General features: G+C 44.4%; 1 long non-coding RNA gene across 4 annotated transcripts; it reads left to right on the top strand.

The window, feature by feature from the left end:
* The first annotated feature begins 1,049 nt into the window (after positions 1–1,049).
* On the top strand, positions 1,050–21,408 carry LOC130267651 (uncharacterized). 4 transcript variants are annotated; one of them, XR_008843232.1, is made up of 5 exons: positions 1,050–1,268; positions 3,711–3,799; positions 19,645–19,736; positions 19,849–20,000; positions 21,143–21,408. It is a non-coding gene; the product is annotated as an uncharacterized LOC130267651 (long non-coding RNA). The 4 variants fall into 4 exon arrangements; XR_008843234.1 differs by lacking the exon at positions 1,050–1,268 and adding an exon at positions 1,341–1,371; XR_008843233.1 differs by lacking the exons at positions 1,050–1,268; positions 19,645–19,736 and adding an exon at positions 1,339–1,371.
* The last annotated feature ends 276 nt before the right edge of the window (positions 21,409–21,684 follow it).

Here is a 21,684-nt window from a genome sequence, read left to right as displayed (position 1 = left end):
TGTCCAGAGTAGGAGCAAATCCCCATAGCAAACCTATCCTGCTCTGGACAGTTCCTGAGACAGACAGAGGTGTCTGCAGAGAGCACTGTTGTCAGAAAGAAAAGAACAACTCAACTTCAGCAACTGATAAGTACTGGAAGGATTAAGATTTTTTTAATAGAAGTAATTAAAAAATCTGTTTAACTTTCTGAAGCCAGTTGCTATAAATACCCCTTTAATACCATCGGCGCCATAATAACAGGTGGTCATGTAACTTTTAGGAATTCAGCAGTGCACTGTGAGAAGTGCAGAAAATATGCGCCATTCTTTTTATTTACGCACTATTTCTGCATTTAATTTAAGAAATTGCGCACTCAGCATAATACATAAAGGGAATTTGTCAACTAGTGCGCACCTACAAAATTGCGTGCCCGGTTTGTTTGTTTTTTTTACGCACTGACTTGCGCCAAAGTTATAAAATTTTACGCAATTCTGATGTTTTCTGCGTTGGCTTTACCATTTTATCATGTTGTGCGCTTTCGGTGGCACAATTGTGGGAAAAAAACTGGCGAAAGAATGTTTGTGTGCATTTTTTTTAAAGTTTTTTTTGCACTATCCAGGGGCTTCTTGTCATTCGCGCAAATGTAATAAATTGACGTGCGCCGTATAATAAATGTCGCATGGCAATTGGGAAAGCGTCACCCATGCGTAAAAAAAAGAATTCGCTGTTGATACATTTTCCCCACTGTGTCATTTTTGGCTCAAAATAATTATTTCTAAGCAGATGATAAAGGCGCCGAATCTATTTGCATATTAAGCCCCGCCCTCCTCAAAGTGCGAAAGAAATACTAAAACGCAAAACTAGCGAACGCAATAAATAAGGTATATGGGGGGTGGGGGAGACTTATTAAAACCTCTGCAAAGGAAAAGTTGCCCAGTTGCCCATAGCAACCAATCAGCTCGCTTCTTTCATTTTTAACAAGGCCACTGCAAAATGAAAGTAGCCATCTGATTGGTTGCTATGGGCAACTGGGCATCTTTTCCTTTGCACAGGTTTTGATAAATCTCCCCCCATGGTCTTCCAAGCCACCAAAACCACCTAAAAAAGAACAAATGCAATAGAAAATATAAAGAAAAATAAACTTTTATAAAGCCGCCCGGTTGAGACACTTCCCGTTTGTGCGTCGGCGAACGAATATAAAATAAAATAAAATGGCGCACGTCATTCATGAATGTGACGCACGGCTGCGTTTCCTTTTAGAATCATCCGGGGTTATAATTGTTTACAGGTAACTGGAAGCGAAGTGAAACTGAAAGTTGGACAAATGTTGTAGCCATGGTAACCACAGCATGGGAGACCAGGAACAGCATGCAGCGTGTGCGGGGGTAGAGGTCAGCGCAGGACCAACGTTTTACTAGATCAGTGTTTCCCAAGCAGAGTGCCTCCAGCTGTTGCAAGACTACAACTCCCAGCATGCCCGCACAGCCGCTGGCTGTCCGGGCATGCTGGGAGTTGTAGTCTGACAACAGCTGGAGGCACCCTGGTTGAGAAACACTGTGCTAGGTTTTTTTTTCCTCAGTTTTTTCACCTGTCCCTTATTCATCTTCTATCCAGTTGAGAATTAATTTTTTTATGTAGTGCAGCATAGTCTATTAGAGAATAATGTAGAGGTTCTTGTGTATGCCTTGTGCTTACCTCCTTTAGCTGATGAGGCAGGCATTAGTTTTCAGCCATACTGATTCCAATTTAACCCCTTAAGGACCAGTCGTTTTTCTGTTTTTGCACTATCGTTTTTTCCTCCTTTAAAAAATCATAACTCTCTCAATTTTGCTCCTAAAAATCTGTATTATGGCGTATTATTGGCGCCACCAATTCTACTTTGTAATGACATCAGTCATTTTACCCAAAAATCTACGGCGAAATGAAAAAATAAAATTCATTGTGCTACAAAATTGGAAAAAAAATGCCATTTTGTAATTTTGGGGGCTTCTGTCTCTACATAGTACATTTTTCGGTAAAAATGACACCAAAATGATCAGTGCCGCGTGCTATTAGAGGCGGGTCCCGGCTTCACTATGACACCGGGCCCGCCGTGATATGATGCGGGGTTACCGTGTAACCCCGCGTTATGTCACGGGAGCGGGACCAAGGACGTTCCCATACGTCCTTGGTCCTTAAGAGGTTAAAGGGGTACTCCGGTGGAAAAAGTATTTATTTTAATTTCTTTAAAATCAACTGGTGCCAGAAAGTTGAACAGATTTGTAAATTACTTCTATTAATAAAACTTAATCCTTCCAGTACTTATTAGCTGCTAAATACTACAGAGGAAATTGTTTTCTTTTTGGAACCCAGAGCTCTCTGCTGACATCATGACCACAGTGCTCTCTGCTGACACCTCTGTCCATTTTAAGAACTGTCCAAAGTAGGAGAAAATCCCCATAGCGAACATATGCTGCTCTGGACAGTTCCTAAAATGGACAGAGATGTCAGCAGAGAGCAATGTGCTCGTGATGTCAGCAGAGAGCTCTGTGTTCCAAAAAGAAAATAATTTCCTCTGTAGTATTCAGCAGCTAATAACTACTGGAAGGATTAAGATTTTTTAATAGAAGTAATTTACAAATCTGTTAAGCGTTCAGGAACCAGTTCATTTAAAAAAAAAAAAAAATGAAAGTTTTCCACCGGAGTACCCCTTTAATCACTGAAATGCTTTCATAATGCTGCCTACATGAATCCTCTTACTTTACAAAGAGAGGGAGTGGAGTCTGATTACTGCACCTGGTCATCTAATTAGGCTGCGGCTGCTGGAGGTCACCTAGAGAAATTTTTTTTTTTACAAAATTGCAGCCAAATGCAGTAAAAATGTGCGCAGATCGCATAAAAATTCTACTTTAAGGGTGCGTTTCCACGTGACGTATACGCAGCGTATTTCACGCTGCGCAAAATTTACGGCAGCAGCGGGAAATATGCTGCGTATTCCTTGCTCACTATACACACAGGGCTTTCTGGCGGCAGCCCTATGTGTGTAGTGAGTTTTAGAGGTGGGGCCGTGTGCCGGCGTGACTGTGGCGCGCGGCTCCGCCTCCAAAACTCACTGCACACATTGGGCTGCCGCCAGAAAGCCCTGTGTGTATAGTGAGCAAGGAATGTACAGCGTATTTCCTGCTGCTGCCGTAAATTTTGCGCAGCGTGAAATACGCTGCATATACGCCAGGTGGGAACGCAACCTTACACACACACAGCCTGAAGACTTCACATCAATTGTGATCATAGGCCGAATCGCTTTCGCCTACTTGAGTAAGAAAATGCATCAAAACCGTGCATAATGTGAACTGACCTCAATGCTTTCACCTGGGTGAACAGCACCAGCAGCTCTAATGAGATGACCAGCTGCAGTGATCAAAATACCACACCCTCAGGCAGAGGATTCATGGGAAATGTAGGCGGCATTACCGAATCATTTCAGTGGTGAAATTGCGAGCGAACATGGAGGCAATCTCATGCCTGCCACATCTGCTAAAACAGGTAAGCGTAAGTCATACACAAGAACCCCTGCATTATTATCTAATAATAGCCCAGGCTGCACTGTATAAGCAAAGAGGAGTATTAGGATCCAAGATGGCGTCCCTAATGCGGTATTTATGGCGGCGGCGCCGCTTCTTGCTGAAGAATCGCTTGTCTGAAGAGATCTACTCATTTCCATCTTTTTATAATGTGTCCATTTTCTGTTCAGTTGAGTGTGAAATACTGAGAAGGCAGACGCTCCAGCTGAATGTATAATCTGCCGAGTGAGGCGGGATCGGCTTTCGTTGCGCAAATCAGGTATGCGACTTAAAATATAGATTTTTAGTCAGGCCTGGGCAGAGTGCCGTAATATGGGGCCCCAACAAAACAAAAAAGGGGTCCACTACCAATCTGGTACTAATATTAGTCTGGGCCAGTGTTTCCCAACCAGGGTGCCTCCAGCTGTTGCGAAACTACAACTCCCAGCATGCCCGGACAGCCTTTGGCTGTCCGGGCATGCTGGGAGTTGTAGTTTCGCAACAGCTGGAGGCACCCTGGTTGGGAAACACTGGTCTGGGTTGAACTTCCTCTTCATATGGACACCAATTCCGGAGTGTGGGCAGTTCATATCTTAAAGTGCGACCGCGACACCAAGCGAAGGTTACTTTGCGTTTACCAGCTTTATCTGTCTATGGTTTAAAGGGGTACTCCACTGGAAAACATTTTTTTTTTTAAATCAATTGGTGCCAGAAAGTTAAACAGATTTGTAAAATTACCTCTATTAAAAATTCTTAATCCTTTCAGTACTTATCAGGTGCTGTATGATTCACAGGAAGTTCTTTTCTTTTTTTAATTTCCTTTCTGCCTGACCACAGTGCTCTCTGCTGACACCTCTGTCCATTTTAGGAACTTTCAAGAGTAGGAGAAAATCCCCATAGAAAAACCTATCCTGCTCTGGACAGTTCCTGACATGGACAGAGAGCACTGTGGTCAGGCAGAAAGGAAATTCAAAAAGAAAAGAACTTCCTGTGGATCATACAGCAGCTGATAAGTACTGGAAGGATTAGGATTTTTTAATAGAAGTAATTTACAAATCTGTTTAACTTTCTGGCACCAAATGTTTTTTCCAGTGGAGTGCCCCTTTACATTTATTTTTCATTATGTTGCCTCAATAATAATGATTACTAAAAAAAAAAAATATTATTCATTGCAGTTTTCGCAGTGGCCACTAGATGTCATATAAGGTTAGAATTCAAAGTGGAAAGAAGAGGCATCTTGCTTTACAACCTACAGTGAAACTAGATGTGATCATCTCATTGTCATTAAAGGGGCATTCCAGCCTTTAAAAACGTAGCCTCTATCCACAAGATAGGACATCTTCCACCACGATTCCACCACATTCCGGCGGTGATCTATTGGATGAGATCTGGTGACTGTGGAGGCCATTGGAGTCATGTGACCTCATTGTTATGTATGAGATGATGACATGTGACATGGGGCCCAAAGTGTGCCCAGAAAATGTCCCTCGCACCATTACACCCCCACCAGCCTGAACCTGCTACAAGGCAGGAGGGATCCATACTTTATGTTGTTTACACCAAATTCTGACCCTGTCATCTGAAATCCAGTCACAGCTGGAATCGGGACTTATCAAACCAGATAACATTCTTCCATCTTCCGCTGTCCAGTTTTGGTGCCTGAGTTAATTTTAGCCGAAATTTCCTGTTCTTAGCTGACAGGAGTAGCACCCAGTATGGTTGTCTTCAGCTGCTGTAGCCCATCTGCTTCAAGCTTGTACATTTTGTGTGTTCAGAGATGATATTCTGCAGACCTTGGTTGTAACCAGTGGTTATTTGAATTACTGTTGCCTTTTTTTTTTTTGTCATCTCGAACCAGTCTGCCCATTCTCCTTTGACATCAACAAGGCATTTTTCCTTCACACAACTGCCGCCTGATGGATATTTTCTCTGCCATCCCTAGAAATGGTTGTGTGTGAATATCCAAGTAGTACAGCCAATCTGGCATCAACAACCATGCCATGTTCCAAGTCACTTAAAGGGGCACTCTGGGCAGGATCTGATCATCGAGTCGTCACGGCCCCTCCCATAGACATGAATGGAGGGGGGCGTGACGTCACAAACACGGAAGGGCGAAGCCGGCGTACTGAACATTAATCATTCAGAACGGGGGTTGACTGCCTCGAGATCACGGGTGGTCCCAGCGACCGGACCCCCCCCCCCCTCCCTATCCTTAGATAAGATGTCTAAGGGTGGAGTACCCCTTTAAATCGCCTTTCTTTCCCAGTTGGAATTCGGCAAGTTGTCTTGACCACATCCACATGCCTAAATGCACTGAGTTGCTGTTGTGCGATTGGCTGATTAGCTATTTGTGTTAACGAGGAGTCGAACAGGTGTACCTAATAAAGTGGCTCGCAGAAGACCATGACGGAGCAACAATTCTTACATGAAGGCGGACGAAATCTGCGCAAATGGCAGGAAAGAGTTAATCGGTGAAGGCAACAGATGGGAACCTGGTGAAGGTTTTTTTTTACGAGCGCTGTAGAGGTGTGATGGCGGCGCAGTGTGTGTGATCCTGGGAGTTTATGGCTTGTTACGTGTAATCACATACAGGCAATCGCGGCCATGTGAACGGTAATTATATGATAACGTTTACATTACGCCCAGGGCAGGGAGAGGTGAAGAGGTAACCCGGAGTGCAGGCGGCACGGAGCCCGCCAAATCCGAGGAAGCGACCTCTGACTTACTTTGTGTAATTGAACCTCAGTACAAGCGCTGCAGTTAACATATCAGTTTCGTAACCTCTGACTCGCCTCTTCGCGGGCTATAGATTAAAGGAGTAGTCCAGTGGTGACTCGGTGGTGAACAACTTATCCCCTATCCTAAGGATAGGGGATAAGTTGCAGATCGCGGGGGGTCCGACCGCTGGGGCCCCCTGCGATCTCCTGTACGGAGCCCCGACAGCCCGCGGGAAGGGGGCGTGTCGACCTCCGCACGAGGCGGCGGCCGACACGCCCCCTCAATACAACTCTATGGCAGAGCCGAAGCGCTGCTTTCGGCAATCTCCGGCTCTGCCATAGAGATGTATTGAGGGGGCGTGTCGGCCGCCGCCTCGTGCGGGGGTCGACATGGGGGGTCAACACCCGCTATCTCGGCGGAGAGCCGGGGCCCCGTACAGAGAGATCGCAGGTCGGACCCCCCGCGATCTCAAACTTATCCCCTATCCTTAGGATAGGGGATAAGTTTTTCACCACTGGACTACCCCTTTAAGGCAGAACCGTCACCGCGCACGCAGCTGGGCACGCCATTTTATCGGGGCGAATTACTATGTATAAAACTGGAAATGGATTAAAGGGGCACTCTGGCTCTAAGACATCTTATCCCCTGACCGCTGGGGACCCCCGCAATCTTGCATTCGGCACCCACCTCTTTGAGGTGCACGCAGCGCTGCCAACTCACAAACTGCTGGCCCCCGCTATGCAAGTCTATGGGAGGGGGCGTGACGGCCGTCACGCCCCCTCCCATAGACTTGCATAGCGGGGGCGGGGCTTGATGTCACACAGGGGCGGAGTCGCGGCATCACGATACTCCGACCCCGTGGTCGGCACCCGGCAGTTTGTGAGCTGGCAGCGCGGCGTGCAGCTCAAAGAGGTTGGTGCCGAATGCAAGATTGACGGGGGTCCCCAGCGGCGGGACCCCCACGGTCAGGCATTTTATCCCCTATCCTTTGGATAAGGGATAAGACGTCTTAGGGCAGGAGTGCTCCTTTAAAGGGAACCCGTCACATTGAAAATATAGTCCAGTCGGCAGGTATCAGGTTATGGAGCAGGAGGAGCTGAGCAGATGCGAAAAACCATTACTCTCAGTCTCAGGCTGTCAAGCCCCTCGCATAGACTTGAATGGAGGGGGCGTGGCCATAATGTCACAAAGGGGCGTGGCCGTGACATCACGTCTCGGGAGCAGCGCCCAGCACAGAATGCCGGGGGCTGCACAAAGATCACGGTGTTCCCAGCGGCGGAACCCCTGCGATCAGACATCTTATCCCCTATCCTTTGGATAAGGCCGGAATACCCCTTTAATTTTCTTGAGAAGACAAATTATAGATGTTAAAGGGGTACTCCGGTGGAAAACTTTTTTTTTTTTTTTTTAAATCAACTGGTGCCAGAAAGTTAAACAGATTTGTAAATGACTTCTGTTAAAAAAATCTTAATCCTTCCAGTACTTATTAGCTGCTGAATACTACAGAGGAAATTCTTTTCTTTTTGGAACACAGTGCTCTCTGCTGATTCGCGAGCACAGTGCTCTCTGCTGACATCTCTGTCCATTTTAAGAACTGTCCAGAGTAGGAGAAAATTCCCATAGCAAACATATGCTGCTCTGGACAGTTCTTAAAATGGACAGAGATGTCAGTAGAGAGCACTGTACTCATGGTCTCAGCAGAGAGCACTGTGGTCATGTCAACAGAGAGCTCTGTGTTCCAAAAAGAAAAGAATTTCCTATGTAGTATTCAGCAGCTAATAAGTACTGGAAGGATTAAGATTTTTTAATAGAAGTAATTTACAAATCTGTTTAACTTTATGGCACCAGTTGATTTGAAAAAAAAAAAAAAAAAATGGTTTTCACCGGAGTACCCCTTTAACCCCTTAAGGACCAGGCCATTTTATACCTTAAGGACCGGAGCGTTTTTTGCAATTCTGACCACTGTCACTTTAAACATTAATAACTCTGGGATGCTTTTAGTTATCATTCTGATTCCGAGATTGTTTTTTCGTGACATATTCTACTTTAACTTAGTGGTTAAATTTTATGGTAACTTGCATCCTTTCTTGGTGAAAAATCCCAAAATTTGATGAAAAAAATGAAAATTTTGCATTTTTCTAACTTTGAAGCTCTCTGCTTGTAAGGAAAATGGATATTCAAAATATATATTTTTTGGGTTCACATATACAATATGTCTACTTTATATTTGCATCATAAAATTTATGAGTTTTTACTTTTGGAAGACACCAGAGGGCTTCAAAGTTCAGCAGCAATTTTGAAATTTTTCACAAAATTTTCAAACTCACTATTTTTCATGGACCAGTTCAGGTTTGAAGTGGATTTGAAGGGTCTTTATATTAGAAATACCCCATGAAAGACCCCATTATAAAAACTATACCCCCTAAAGTATTCAAAAAAACATTCAGTAAGTGTATTAACCCTTTAGGTGTTTCACAGGAATAGCAGCAAAGTGAAGGAGAAAATTCAAAATCTTCATTTTTTACACTCGCATGTTCTTGTAGACCCAATTTTTGAATTTTTGCAAGGGGTAAAAAGGAGAAAATTTTTACTTGTATTTGAAACCCAATTTCTCTCGAGTAAGCACATACCTCATATGTCTATGTCAATTGTTCAGCGGGCGCAGTAGAGGGCTCAGAAGGGAAGGAGCGACAAATGGTTTTTGGGGGGCATGCCGCATTTAGGAAGCCCCTATGGTGCCAGGACAGCTAAAAAAAACACATGGCATACCATTTTGGAAACTAGACCCCTCGGGGAACGTAACAAGGGGTAAAGTGAACCTGAATACCCTACAGGTGAGTCACGACTTTTGCATATGTAAAAAAATATATATATATTTTTTTACCTAAAATGCTTGTTTTCCCAAAAATGTTACATTTTTTAAAAGGGTAATAGCAGAAAATACCCCCCAAAATTTGTAACACAATTTCTCCCGAGTACGGCGATACCCCATATGTGTCCCAAAACTGTTGCCTTGAAATACGACAGGGCTCCAAAGTGAGAGCGCCGTGCGCATTTGAGGCCTAAATTAGGGACTTGCATAGGGGTGGACATAGGGGTATTTTACGCCAGTGATTCCCAAACAGGGTGCCTCCAGCTGTTGTAAAATTCCCAGCATGCCTGGACAGTCAACGGCTATCTGGCAATACTGGGAGTAGTTGTTTTGCAACAGCTGGAGGCTCCGTTTTGGAAACAGTGGCGTACCAGACGTTTTTCATTTTTATTGGGGAGGGGGGTTGTATAGGGGTATGTGTATATGTAGTGTTTTTTACTTTTTATTTTATTTTGTGTTAGTGTAGTGTAGTGTTTTTAGGGTACAGTCACACGGGCGGGGGGTTCACAGTAGTTTCTCGCTGGCAGTTTGAGCTGCGGCAGAAAATTTGACGCAGCTCAAACTTGCAGCCGGATACTTACTGTAATCCTCCGCCCATGTGAGTGTACCCTGTACGTTCACATTGGGGGGGGGCATCCAGCTGTTGCAAAACTACAACTCCCAGCATGTACAGTCTATCAGTGCATGCTGGGAGTTGTAGTTTTGCAACAGCTCGAGGCACACTGGTTGTGAAACACTGAGTTTGGTAACAAACACACTGGTGTTTTGCAACCAGTGTGCCTTCAGCTGTTGCAAAAGCTACAACCCCCAGCATGTACGGACAGCGGAAGGGCATGCTGGGTGTTGTAGTTATGCAACAGCTAGAGGCATACTACTTTGGCTGGGGATGCTGGGGATTGTAGTTATGCAACAGCTGGAGACACACTGGTTTGCTACTTAACTCAGTGTGCCTTCAGCTGTTGCAAAACTACAACTCTCAGCAGTCACCGACAGCCAACGGGCATGCTGGGAGTTGTAGTTATGCAACCAGCAGATGCACCACTACAACTCCCAGCATGCACTTAAGCTGTTTGTGCAAGCTGGAAGTTGTAGTTATACAACAGCTGAAGGTACACTTTTCCATAGAAAGAATTTGCCTCCAGCTGATGCAAAACTACAAGTCCCAGCATGCCCATAAGGGAATGCTGGGAGTTGTGGTGGTCTGCCTCCTGCTGTTGCATAACTACAGCTCCCAGCATGCCCTTTTTGCATGCTGGGAGCTGTTGCTAAGCAACAGCAGGAGGCTGTCACTCACCTCCAACGATCCTCGCCGCACAGGTCAGTCCCTCGTCGTCGCCGCCGCTGCTCCTGGGGCCCCGATCCCAACATTAACGCCGGGGATCGGGGTCCCCAGCACCAGGGGTGCACGTCCCGCACCCGCTCACGTCCTCCGGAAGAGGGGCGAAGCGGGTTGCGGGAGTGACACCCGCAGCAGGCGCCCTGATTGGTCGGCCGGTAATCCGGCCGACGAATCAGGGCGATCGTGAGGTGGCACCAGTGCCACCTCACCCCTGCTGGCTCTGGCTGTTCGGCGCCGTCTCTGACGGCCCCGATCAGCCAATAATTCCGGGTCACCGGGTCACTGGAGACCCGATTGACCCGGAATCCGCCGCAGATCGCTGGACTGAATTGTCCAGCGATCTGCGGCCATCGCCGACATGGGGGGTCATAATGACCCCCCTGGGCGATATGCCCCGATGCCTGCTGAACGATTTCAGCAGGCATCGGGCACCGACTCCGCTCCAGATGGTTGCGGGGGGCCGGTAAAACACATGACGTTCTCATACGTCATGTGTCCTTAAGGACTCGGAAATGGAGACGTATGAGAACGTCATGTGTCCTTAAGGGGTTAAATCTCGGCTCCAGACAATACTCACTGACACGACTGAGAAAACCCTTATCAGCTGCTGTATGCTCCAGAGGAAGTTCTTTTCTTTTTGAATTACTTTTCTGTCTGACCACAGTGCTCTCTGCTGACACCTCTGTCCATGTCAGGAACTGTCCAGAGTAGGAGCAAATCCCCATAGCAAACCTCTCCTGCTCCGGACAGTCCCTGACCTGGACAGAGGTGTCACCAGAGAGCACTGTGGTCAGACAGAAAGGAAATTCAAAAAGAAAAGAACTTGCTGTAGAGCATACAGAAGGGTTAAGATTTTTTAATAGAAGTAATTTACAAATCTGTGTAACTTTCTGGCATCAATTGATAAAAAAAAATAATGTTTTTTTTTCCAGTGGAGTACCCCTTTAAACCAAGGAGTAGGGAAGGCAATCGCACAAGAAACCCGGATGAATTACACGACACCTTCACCACCTTCTACTCGAGAACGTTCCGCCGCTCCGCAATTATCCTGTCCCGTCACTAGGATGACATTCTCGGAAACGCCGCGTCTTCCTCCGCACGGCCATGAAGCCGTTGACTCTTTATTGGCTGAGGTGACTAATTGAAGCTACCGTAAAAATTCTTACAAATGGAAGGGCCCCTGGCCCAAATGGACTGTCGGCTGTCTACTGCGGAAAACTTTCTCCACAATTACCGTCCCATCAAATCCTATCGAAACCAATTACCCCAAGCAAAGCGAATGCGGAGAAATCTTTACGAGGCACTTATCTCCTTTATGGTTTCCCAACAGGCCGTACATTAACTAGCACTTGACCCGGACCCATTCACATTTGTAGAATTTCTGCCATATTAAACACGTATAGGGAGAGATTTATCAGAACCTGTCCAGAGGAAAAGTTGCTGAGTTGCCCATAGCAACCAATCAGATCCCTTCTTTCATTTTTCAGAGGCCTTTAGGCCTCTGAAAAATGAAAGAAGCGATCTGATTGGTTGCTATGGGCAACTCAGCAACTTTAGGCCTCTGGAAAATGAAAGAAGCGATCTGATTGGTTGCTATGGGCAACTCAGCAACTTTAGGCCTCTGGAAAATGAAAGAAGCGATCTGATTGGTTGCAATGGGCAACTCAGCAACTTTAAGCGATCTGATTGGTTGCTGTGGGCAACTCAGCGACTTTAGGCTTCTGAAAAATGAAAGGATTGATCTGATTGGTTGCTATGAGCAACTCAGCAACTTTTCCTCTGAGCAGGTTTTGATAAATCTCCCCCATAGAATCCAATTTAAACTTCAGCCTATGCCTTTTGGGTTACCCCCAATATTTCACAATGTCATGTTTTCATGGGTCCACATTCATCTTTTGCAGACTCATAAAGGTCTTTCGTTCTCTAATCTCCTCAATGGGCACTGTCATTAAAACTCATCTTTGCTATTGCACTACATATGGTAAATAAAAAATCTTTCCAATATACTTTGTTTGAAAAGTTTCTATGTTTTTATGTTTCTATGTGTTTAAAAAAGCTGCCACTAGGTGTCTCCCTACTTGTCCAGAGCTCATCCCCCCCATCTCTTGCACATAATTTGGACTCCTGCTGGCCTGGCAGAAGTCCAAAATCAGGAAATGCTGAGAGGGGTGGGGGGGGGGGGGGGGTACAGCCTTATCCAATCATAGCTCATCTCACACTGAACTGCTCTGGGCTGTGTGTAGCAGAGTGAGGGAGGAAGTTCTCCCCTGTATGGCTTCAGATGATGTCACGCCTGCTGGGGAACACCCCTTTCCAGTCTGTGAATCTGACTGAGACTGAGGAGAAAATACAGAGCAATATCAAGGGAGAAAATAAAAATAAAGGCAGGGGGTGGTTTATCATGATGGGGGCAGTGAGCTGGGAGGATTATAAAATTTAACAAGACCATGACAGGTACTCTTTAACAGCTTCCTATCTTATATATCTACAAGCCTCCCTACTCCGGTGGGAAAAAATAAGTTTTCGAAAGTTAAACAGATTTGTACATTACTTCTATTTAAAAATGTTAATCCTTCCAGTACATATCAGCTGATGTATGCTCCAGAGGAAGTTGTGTAGTTCTGACCACAGTGCTCTCTGCTGACACCTCTGTCCGTGTCAGGAATTGTCCAGAGTAAGAGCAAACCTCTCCTGTTCTGGACACTTTCTGACAGGGACAAAGGTGTCCGCAGAGAGCATTGTGGTCAGACAGAAAAGAACTAAAGTCCAACATGCTGGGAGTTGTAGTTTTCATTTGGGGCAACTGCTGAGCCACAGGCGGTATCAGGGCATGCTGAGAGTTGTAGTTAGTAACTAGAGATGAGCGAACTTACAGTAAATTCGATTCGTCACGAACTTCTCGGCTCGGCAGTTGATGACTTATCCTGCGTAAATTAGTTCAGCCTTCAGGTGCTCCGGTGGGCTGGAAAAGGTGGATACATTCCTAGGAAAGAGTCTCCTAAGACTGTATCCACCTTTTCCAGCCCACCGGAGCACCGGAAAGCTGAACTAATTTATGCAGGAAAAGTAATCAACTGCCGAGCCGAGAAGTTTGTGACGAATCGAATTTACTGTAAGTTCGCTCATCTCTATTAGTAACTAACTACAACTCCAGAATTTAATTATAAAAAAAGTGATCAAAAAACTACAGATCGGAGCACAAAAAAATGAGCCCTCATACAGGCCCATCTAAGGAGAAATAAAAAAGGACATAGGGGTAAGAATAGGACAATATGTGTATCCTGTGATGTCATGCATATATAATAAGTTATGCAAATTAGCATGGCCGGTTAGCATGGCAACCCTACCTTTCAGTGGTTTCCATGTTATGGCCGATGTGTGTATGTGACCTTATGGACAAAAGGGCACCTAACAATATAAACCCTGACTCCTAGAATGGGCAGAATAAGAATTTCACCAATTTATTCATGTATTTATTTATTATAATATATATATATATATATATATATATATATATATATATATATGTGTGTGTGTATATATTAATAATTTTTTTAAAATATATATATATATATATATATATATATATATTAATATTATTTATTATGATTATATTATATATATATTAATAATATTATTATTATTATTAATAATATATATTATTTTTTCCTCCCCTACTGCACAGTGCTGTCTTTTATATTTATAATTAATAGTAAATCTCTAAATCTCTTGGGTAATGGAGCAAATATCTAATTTCCCAATTACACACTTCATCTCAGGAATAGAAAAGTAATGTAACCCTCATTGCGAATTTATTGCAACTTTTTTTTTTTTGAAAGGCAATAAATTCATCTGGTGCCAGCTCTGGGGGTGGTTGGCGGAGGACCAGGCATTATAACTGGGCACGGTGACTTGTAAAAGTTTTTGAAGCCTTTGGACCGTCCATCTGTCAAGGCCTCGTTGGAATGCCGGAGCATGTTGGACACAGTTTGACAGCTTGTTTGTTCCACAACTGGGAGTTCTAGGAAGTCGGCGAACGCTTTGGTGCATATGCTGCCATCTGCTCGGTGGACGCGGTTAGGGAACGATGGCCTTTACTTGTTGACATTATTATCAGTCATTAAAACTGTGCTTACGTAAGAGGACGCAACCACGGGACACGAGGGCACACGCCTGGATATCAACTCTTTACTGCTTCCTATTGGAGGGCCCAATGGGGGGCAACTTAGTAAATGGGTATCATAGAAGCCTATGGCATGTGAATGCTACTTGTACTTTACCCTTTAAAGGGGTACTCCAGGTAATCTCTAGATGTTTCTCCACCTTGGTCAGAGTCACCTCTGGTAAATTTAGCTGATCGTACAGGATTTGGGTAGACACAGCCCTGTCTATATAAGGTCTCACAGCTGACAATGTATATCAGAGCTAAAACCAAGCCAAGAGGGGGAAATAACTGCCTGTAGAGCTCAGAGACAGGATTGTGTGGAGGCACAGATCTGGAGAAGGGGACAAAAACATTTCTTCTGCACTTAAAGTTCACAAAAGCTCTGTGGGCTCTAAAATTCTTACATGGAAGAAGAAGGAACAACCAGAACTCTTCCTGGAGCTACTACCCCACCAAACTAAACAATGGAGGGAGAAGGGTCTTGGTAAGAGAGGAGACCAAGAACCCAATGATCACTCTGGCTGAGCTCTAAAGATCCTGTGTGCAGATGGGAGAAACTTCCAGAAGGTCCAGAACCATCACTGCAGCCTCCGCAATCTGGGCTTCATGGCAGAGAGGACAGAAAGAAGCCTCCTCAGTAATATACATATGAAAGCCTAAAATATGCAAAAAAGCATTTAAAGGATCAGACTTTGAGAAACAAGATTCCCAGGATACATTTCAGCTTGGCTCTTAGTTGCTGCCTAGTTAACGCAGTTCACTTCTCCTGTTTTCCTTTACTGACCTGCATAGAAAGTATCCCTCACACACAGCTCTAGAGAGCTCAAAAATAGTGTTATAGAATCATTCTTCTCCACTGTAGCCATCAGTTTATACTTATTTTTTTTCTTATTTGTACATCATAAAAGAGAGAGAGAGAGAGAGAGTGAGTGAGAGAGAGAGAAAGAAAGTAAAAAATTTGTAAAAAATGCAACAAATCAGTATGGCTAAAATCCCATGCTTGCCACATCAGCTAAAACAGGTAAGCACAAGGCCTACACAAGAACCTCCACATTATTCTTTAAATTGGCACTGTCAGATACAATAACTTTTGATATGTTAAAAAGCATGCAAAAACAATGTTTTGCAATTGCTTTCATCATAAAATGTTTAATATTTCATACTGAAAATGCCAATCAAAAAAGTGGCCACTAGGAGTCCCCCTGCCTCCTGGGACACATACCAGTCCTGAAGTGTCCAGTGGTCATGGACACGTCATGACACCATGAGTGATTGACAGGGCTGCAGGCAGGTCCAGAGCCCTCTGTGAGTCAGAGCAGAGGGAGGGAGGAGTCATCACAGTGAGGAGAAGAGACGGACACGCCCCCTGCCTCTGCATGGACAGAAACCTCACTGAGCAAATGATGGCAAGTAAATAAAGGTATTTCTGAGAGAAATATAGGTCGTAGACACATAAAAATTAGATGCTCGTGATCAGGATGAGGTACTGAGCAACATATGACAGTTTTCTTTTTTTGGGGGGGGGGGGGGAATCTGAAAGGTACGCTTTAACAATAGCCTATCCCGCACTACATAAGAAAGAAAATTCCCGGAGTGTTTCGTTCAAGCCTTTTTGCCACTTTCCAGAGCTTGTACATTCCCAGCATTCCTGTGTGAATCTTTGAGAATGTTCCTCATTGATTTTTGCAGCAGGAAATATCGTGACTCATCTCCTAATTAGAGTCCTGATAGCGATGACCCTCTCAGGCTCCCGTCATTATTATGTAATCATCATCACTCTGATTTTAATGGTCCAATCAGTGATTGATGTCTCCGGGCTCCTCAAGTGATAAAATAATTGGGAGCACAAGAGTAACCCTTCATTAGCTGGTTTCCTATTTTTGAAAGTCCTAATCTTTTGTCAGTACAAATATAGATCCCCCTATACCTGTACAAGATTTTCACCATTAGGGGTTCAGCCTATACATATACAGATCAAACTTGATTTTTTGTGTGTTTTTTGTGTCTCTGGGTAGAGTTGCATGAAGTTAGTTTGCCCCCCATAAATTACAGGAAAGAATGGGAGCATGACGAAGAAACAAAATGGACTGTGCCAACTTTAGGGTCAGACCTGCCCTCCAGAGTACCAGAGAAAATGCCAGTAGTCAAGGCTCTGGCACAACACTGGTCCCAATGATCCAGCAGAAGACAACACTATTTGGATAAGATCACTAGGGTTTAATTCCTATAGGATTCCATAATAACTTCAGAACTTATTGATGTTATGTCTTGGGTGCAACAAATATTATGATATAATAAGTCTTACATGTGTGCACATTATGTATACATGGAGGTGGCAACAAAATTCCAGAACATATAAGCCTCACCCCTGAGACCACAGGGACCTCACCCAAACTGCCCAGAAATACCCAATCTCCATCCAAACTCTACCACATGTGCGGTCATTCGAACTCAACCACCTTTTATCACTGGGACCATCCCAAAACGTATTGCGGCATCCCAAACTTCTTCCAAACGCCACCCTAGGTGTGGTTATTTAAGCCAAACCCCCTGTTATCACTGGGACCATCCCAAAATGTACAGTTGCACCCAAACTCTTTGGCATCCTGTGTGCCAAAAGAGGGAAAGAGACCTCCGGCAGCTATTTGCACTCATCATACCCCCGTGATCACACTGTGGGGGTCTGATGAGCCCGCCAGAACCCACCAACACCTCCATTTTGCCTATAGATGCTGTGATCGGCATTGGTCACGGCATCTATAGGGTTAACAACAGACATAGTATGTATATCCTTATGTCCTATAGGATTTATGTCCTTAAAGGGTTAATATACCAGAGGTGAATAGAACAAAATAAAAACCTAAAAAGATTTTATTTATGTAACCCCCTGGGATTATTGTTGTGTATCCTGCAATTACATGAAGCACAAGCAAATGAACTGAGCAATGACTAAAGTTGGGGAAGGAGGAGTACACATGTGCTTGTGGCCAATTTCCAGCAGAAAAGAGAAGACAGAGAGGAAGCAGCTTACCAGGATCTGGTTCCAAGTGTGCTGCAGCAGCTGAGAGGAATCTGCTTACAGAAAGGGTCTAAAGAGACAGGAATAGTCCAGTTTAGTTTATCCCCTATCCACCGGGGGGATAAGTATCAAATTGCCTACCCAGCATCCGGCTCTCCTCATGCACAGGGCTGTGTTGACCCCTGCATGTATCTCTATGGGAGAGCTGGAGATACACGAGTACAGCACTTCGGCTCTCCCATAAAGATAAATGGAGGATGTGGCCTGATACATTTTACTAAAGCTGGACTGGACTAACAACCTGTATAAGCCTGTAATTCTTCTTCCCTGTCTCATAACAGGGCACCCTAAACTTATATACCGATAAAAGTCCTTGAGATCAGTTTGCGGACCTATAGAGAGTTTCAGCTGACTCCAAGTAACACTGTGGACCAGGACCTTGTATGTGCACCAACTGAAGGTATCCAACAGCTGCAAGGGCAAAGATATGGGTGGGTCGCAGGTGTGCTTATGGGTGGGTGAGATCTATAAACATTTCATTTGTCTGATTTTGTGCTATATAATACCTTACTGTCTGTTATGCTATACATAGTTTTCTCCTATGCAATGCTAAATTAGTTTCATGTTAGCTTAGTGTCAGTCAGTATTTTCTCAGAGATGTTCCTAACCAGATGCCAAATCCAGGATACTGGATAAGTTAGAGATGGGGGGGGGGGGGGTCTGACCACTGGAAGCGGCTGTTCCAGCCCCTGCAGGAAGCTGCGGCTGGCACACCACCCCCATGTATCTCTATTGGAGACATGGAGGAGGTGTGTTGGCCACCGCTCCATGCCGACTGCCGGGGCTCCAGCAGACTGCCGGGCCCCGTTCAGGAGTTCGCGTGGGTCCCAGCGGTCGGACCCCCATGATCTATAACTTATCCCCTATCCTTTGGAGTTATATTTCACTACAGAATTCCTTTAATCTGTCCCTTTAGGGGTGGAGTTTAGCCCTAGTTTCTTAATCTGTCCCTTCAGGGGTGGAGTTTAGCCCTAGTTTCTTAATCTGTCCCTTCACGGGTGGAGTTTAGCCTTAGTTTCTTAATCTGTCCCTTCAGGGGTGGAATTTAGCCCTAGTTTCGTAATCTGTCCCTTCAGGGGTGCAGTTTAGCCCTAGTTTCTTAATCTGTCCCTTCAGGGGTGGAGTTTAGCCCTAGTCTCTTAATCTGTCCCTTCAGGGGTGGAGTTTAGCCCTAGTTTCTTAATCTGTCCCTTCAGGGGTGGAGTTTAGCCCTAGTTTCTTAATCTGTCCCTTCAGGGGTGGAGTTTAGCCCTAGTTTCTTAATCTGTCCCTTCACTGGTGGAGTTTAGCCTTAGTTTCTTAATCTGTCCCTTCAGGGGTGGAATTTAGCCCTAGTTTCGTAATCTGTCCCTTCAGGGGTGCAGTTTAGCCCTAGTTTCTTACTCTGTCTCTTCAGGGGTGCAGTTTAGCCCTAGTTTCTTAATCTGTCCCTTCAGGGGTGGAGTTTAGCCCTAGTTTCTTAATCTGTCCCTTCAGGGGTGGAGCTTAGCCCTAGTTTCTTATTCTGTCCCTTCAGGGGTGGAGCTTAGCCCTAGTTTATTAATCTGTCCCTTCAGGGGTGGAGCTTAGCCCTAGTTTCTTATTCTGTCCATTCAGGGGTGGAGTTTAGCCCTAGTTTCTTAATCTGTCCCTTCAGGGGTGGAGTTTAGAAGTATTAAAATAAGGAAAGGGAATGAGAAGATGGAGTCTGACAAACATTGGTGGGGAAAAAATACTGACAAGGAAGAGCTTTTGGCTGCTGCAATGTAGAAACTATACTGTAACATGAATTCAGGCGAACAACATGGCCGCCATCCAACTTCTTCTATAATTGATGTTCCCCTTTAAGAAGAAATAAAAGGGCAGAAAACACCAGTCGTTCTGCAGTTTTCTCACCTTAGAGAAAAGCGTTTTTCTTTCTTTTTTCTCAAAAAACCCCCGCTCGGTGTGAAATATTCATGGTGTTTATGTAGGTCGAGATGTGTCAGTGCCGCAGCGCGAGACGTGCGAGAATAAAACAAGCTGATTCTTCTTTTCTGGAGCAGAGAAAACACAGAGGGAATAGGTGAGAATATCAATGTAACATCGCGAACATGTGGCCCCGGACTCAGATACGCGCCGATCCTCGCCCGCTTTTATCTGGCCGACTGTTTTTGACTTTTTTTTTCCGCTTGTAGGTTTTGCCGATACCTCGCGTGGTTGCCTGCACCATCTGTCTATGAAATCGCTAAGAAGAAAACAACATCAATCCCCCAGTACACCGCCCCCTGGTTATTTTGCATGGAAAGAGCAGAACTGAGACCCGAATTTAAGGAGCGCTAAAGTTAAAGTTAAGAAAACAAATTATTCTTTTTTAGATGTTTATTAGCCACTGGGTGCTGAAACGGTTGAAAGAAATGAATTGACGGAGAATTCTTACTATATATCTTGATCCTATAGAGATGGCAGCAGTATACAGATAGAGCTGGAGGGGAGGAGTATAACTACTATATATCCTGATCCTATAGAGATAGCAGCAGTATACAGATAGAGCTGGAGGGGAGGAGTATAACTACTATATATCCTGATCCCATAGAGATAGCAGCAGTATACAGATAGAGCTATAGGGGAGGTGTATAACTACTATATATCCTGATCCCATAGAGATAGCAGCAGTATACAGATAGAACTAGAGGGGAGGTGTATAACTACTATATATCCTGATCCTATAGAGATTGCAGCAGTATACAGATAGAGCTGGAGGGGAGGTGTATAACTACTATATATCCTGATCCTATAGAGATAGCAGCAGTATACAGATAGAGTTTGAGGGGAGGTGTGTAAATACTATAAATCCTGATCTCACAGAGATAGCAGCATTATACAGATAGAACTAGAGGGGAGGTGTATAACTGCTATGTATACTGATCCCATGGAGATAGCAGCAGTATACAGATAGAGCTGGAGGGGAGGTGTATAACTACTATATATTCTGAACACATAGAGATGGCAGCAGTATACAGAAAGAGCTGGAGGGGAGGTGTATAACCACTATATATATCCTGATCCCATAGAGATAACAGCAGCAGTATACAGATAGAGCTGCAGGGGAGGTGTATAACTACTATATTTCCTGATCCCATAGAGATAACAGCAGCAGTATACAGATAGAGCTGGAGGGGAGGTGTATAACTTATAGCAAAATAAAATTAAAAAAACAGCTGGGAGTTGCAGTTTTGCAACAGCTGGAGGCACCTTGGTTTGTTAACATGGCTTTATACATAGGACAGTGCCCCCCCCCCCCCCCCCGACTGATATCATTCATAAACACAGCACAATGTATGGTAATAAATTAAATTCTCCCAGAGATGGAAATCTCTATAAACTATTATTTTACTCAAAAGAAAAAGAAAAAAAAAGAAAAAAGAATGTGATAAATAATAAGAATGAGTCTGTTTTATCAGCCGCTCCTTATCTGTGTATAATTTACAGCAGTGCTGCCGAGTGAGACCTTCAGGATGCCGGATGATTGTGGACAGAATCTATTCCATCTGATGCTTTATTATTTATTTTAAAGCGACATGGCTCAGGATCCTGACACATTGTAACGCCACTTCTGTCATATTAAATCTGATTCACACGTGAGAATTGACAGCGCCTCGAAATGGATATTAAAGTGGACTGAAACGGACCTCAGAACCTGTCTAAAATATTTGTTACATTGCATTGATTTGTATTGTTTTTCTTTATTGTATCGATTAAACCCTCAAAGGTTTGCGATGGCGGTTGTGTTGTGATCTCTACGCATGTTACAGAGCATGCTCACTACACATCACAGAGCATGCTCACTACCCAACACAGAGCATGCTCACTACCCATCACAGAGCATGCTCACTACCCAACACAGAGCATGCTCACTACCCATCACAGCGCATGCTCACTACCCATCACAGAGCATGCTCACTACCCAACACAGAGCATGCTCACTACCCATCACAGAGCATGCTCACTACCCAACACAGAGCATGCTCACT

This window comes from Hyla sarda, chromosome 4 (genome assembly GCF_029499605.1).
Source record: "Hyla sarda isolate aHylSar1 chromosome 4, aHylSar1.hap1, whole genome shotgun sequence".
Taxonomy (NCBI): domain Eukaryota; kingdom Metazoa; phylum Chordata; class Amphibia; order Anura; family Hylidae; genus Hyla; species Hyla sarda.
This window is presented reverse-complemented; position numbering and strand designations above follow the sequence as displayed.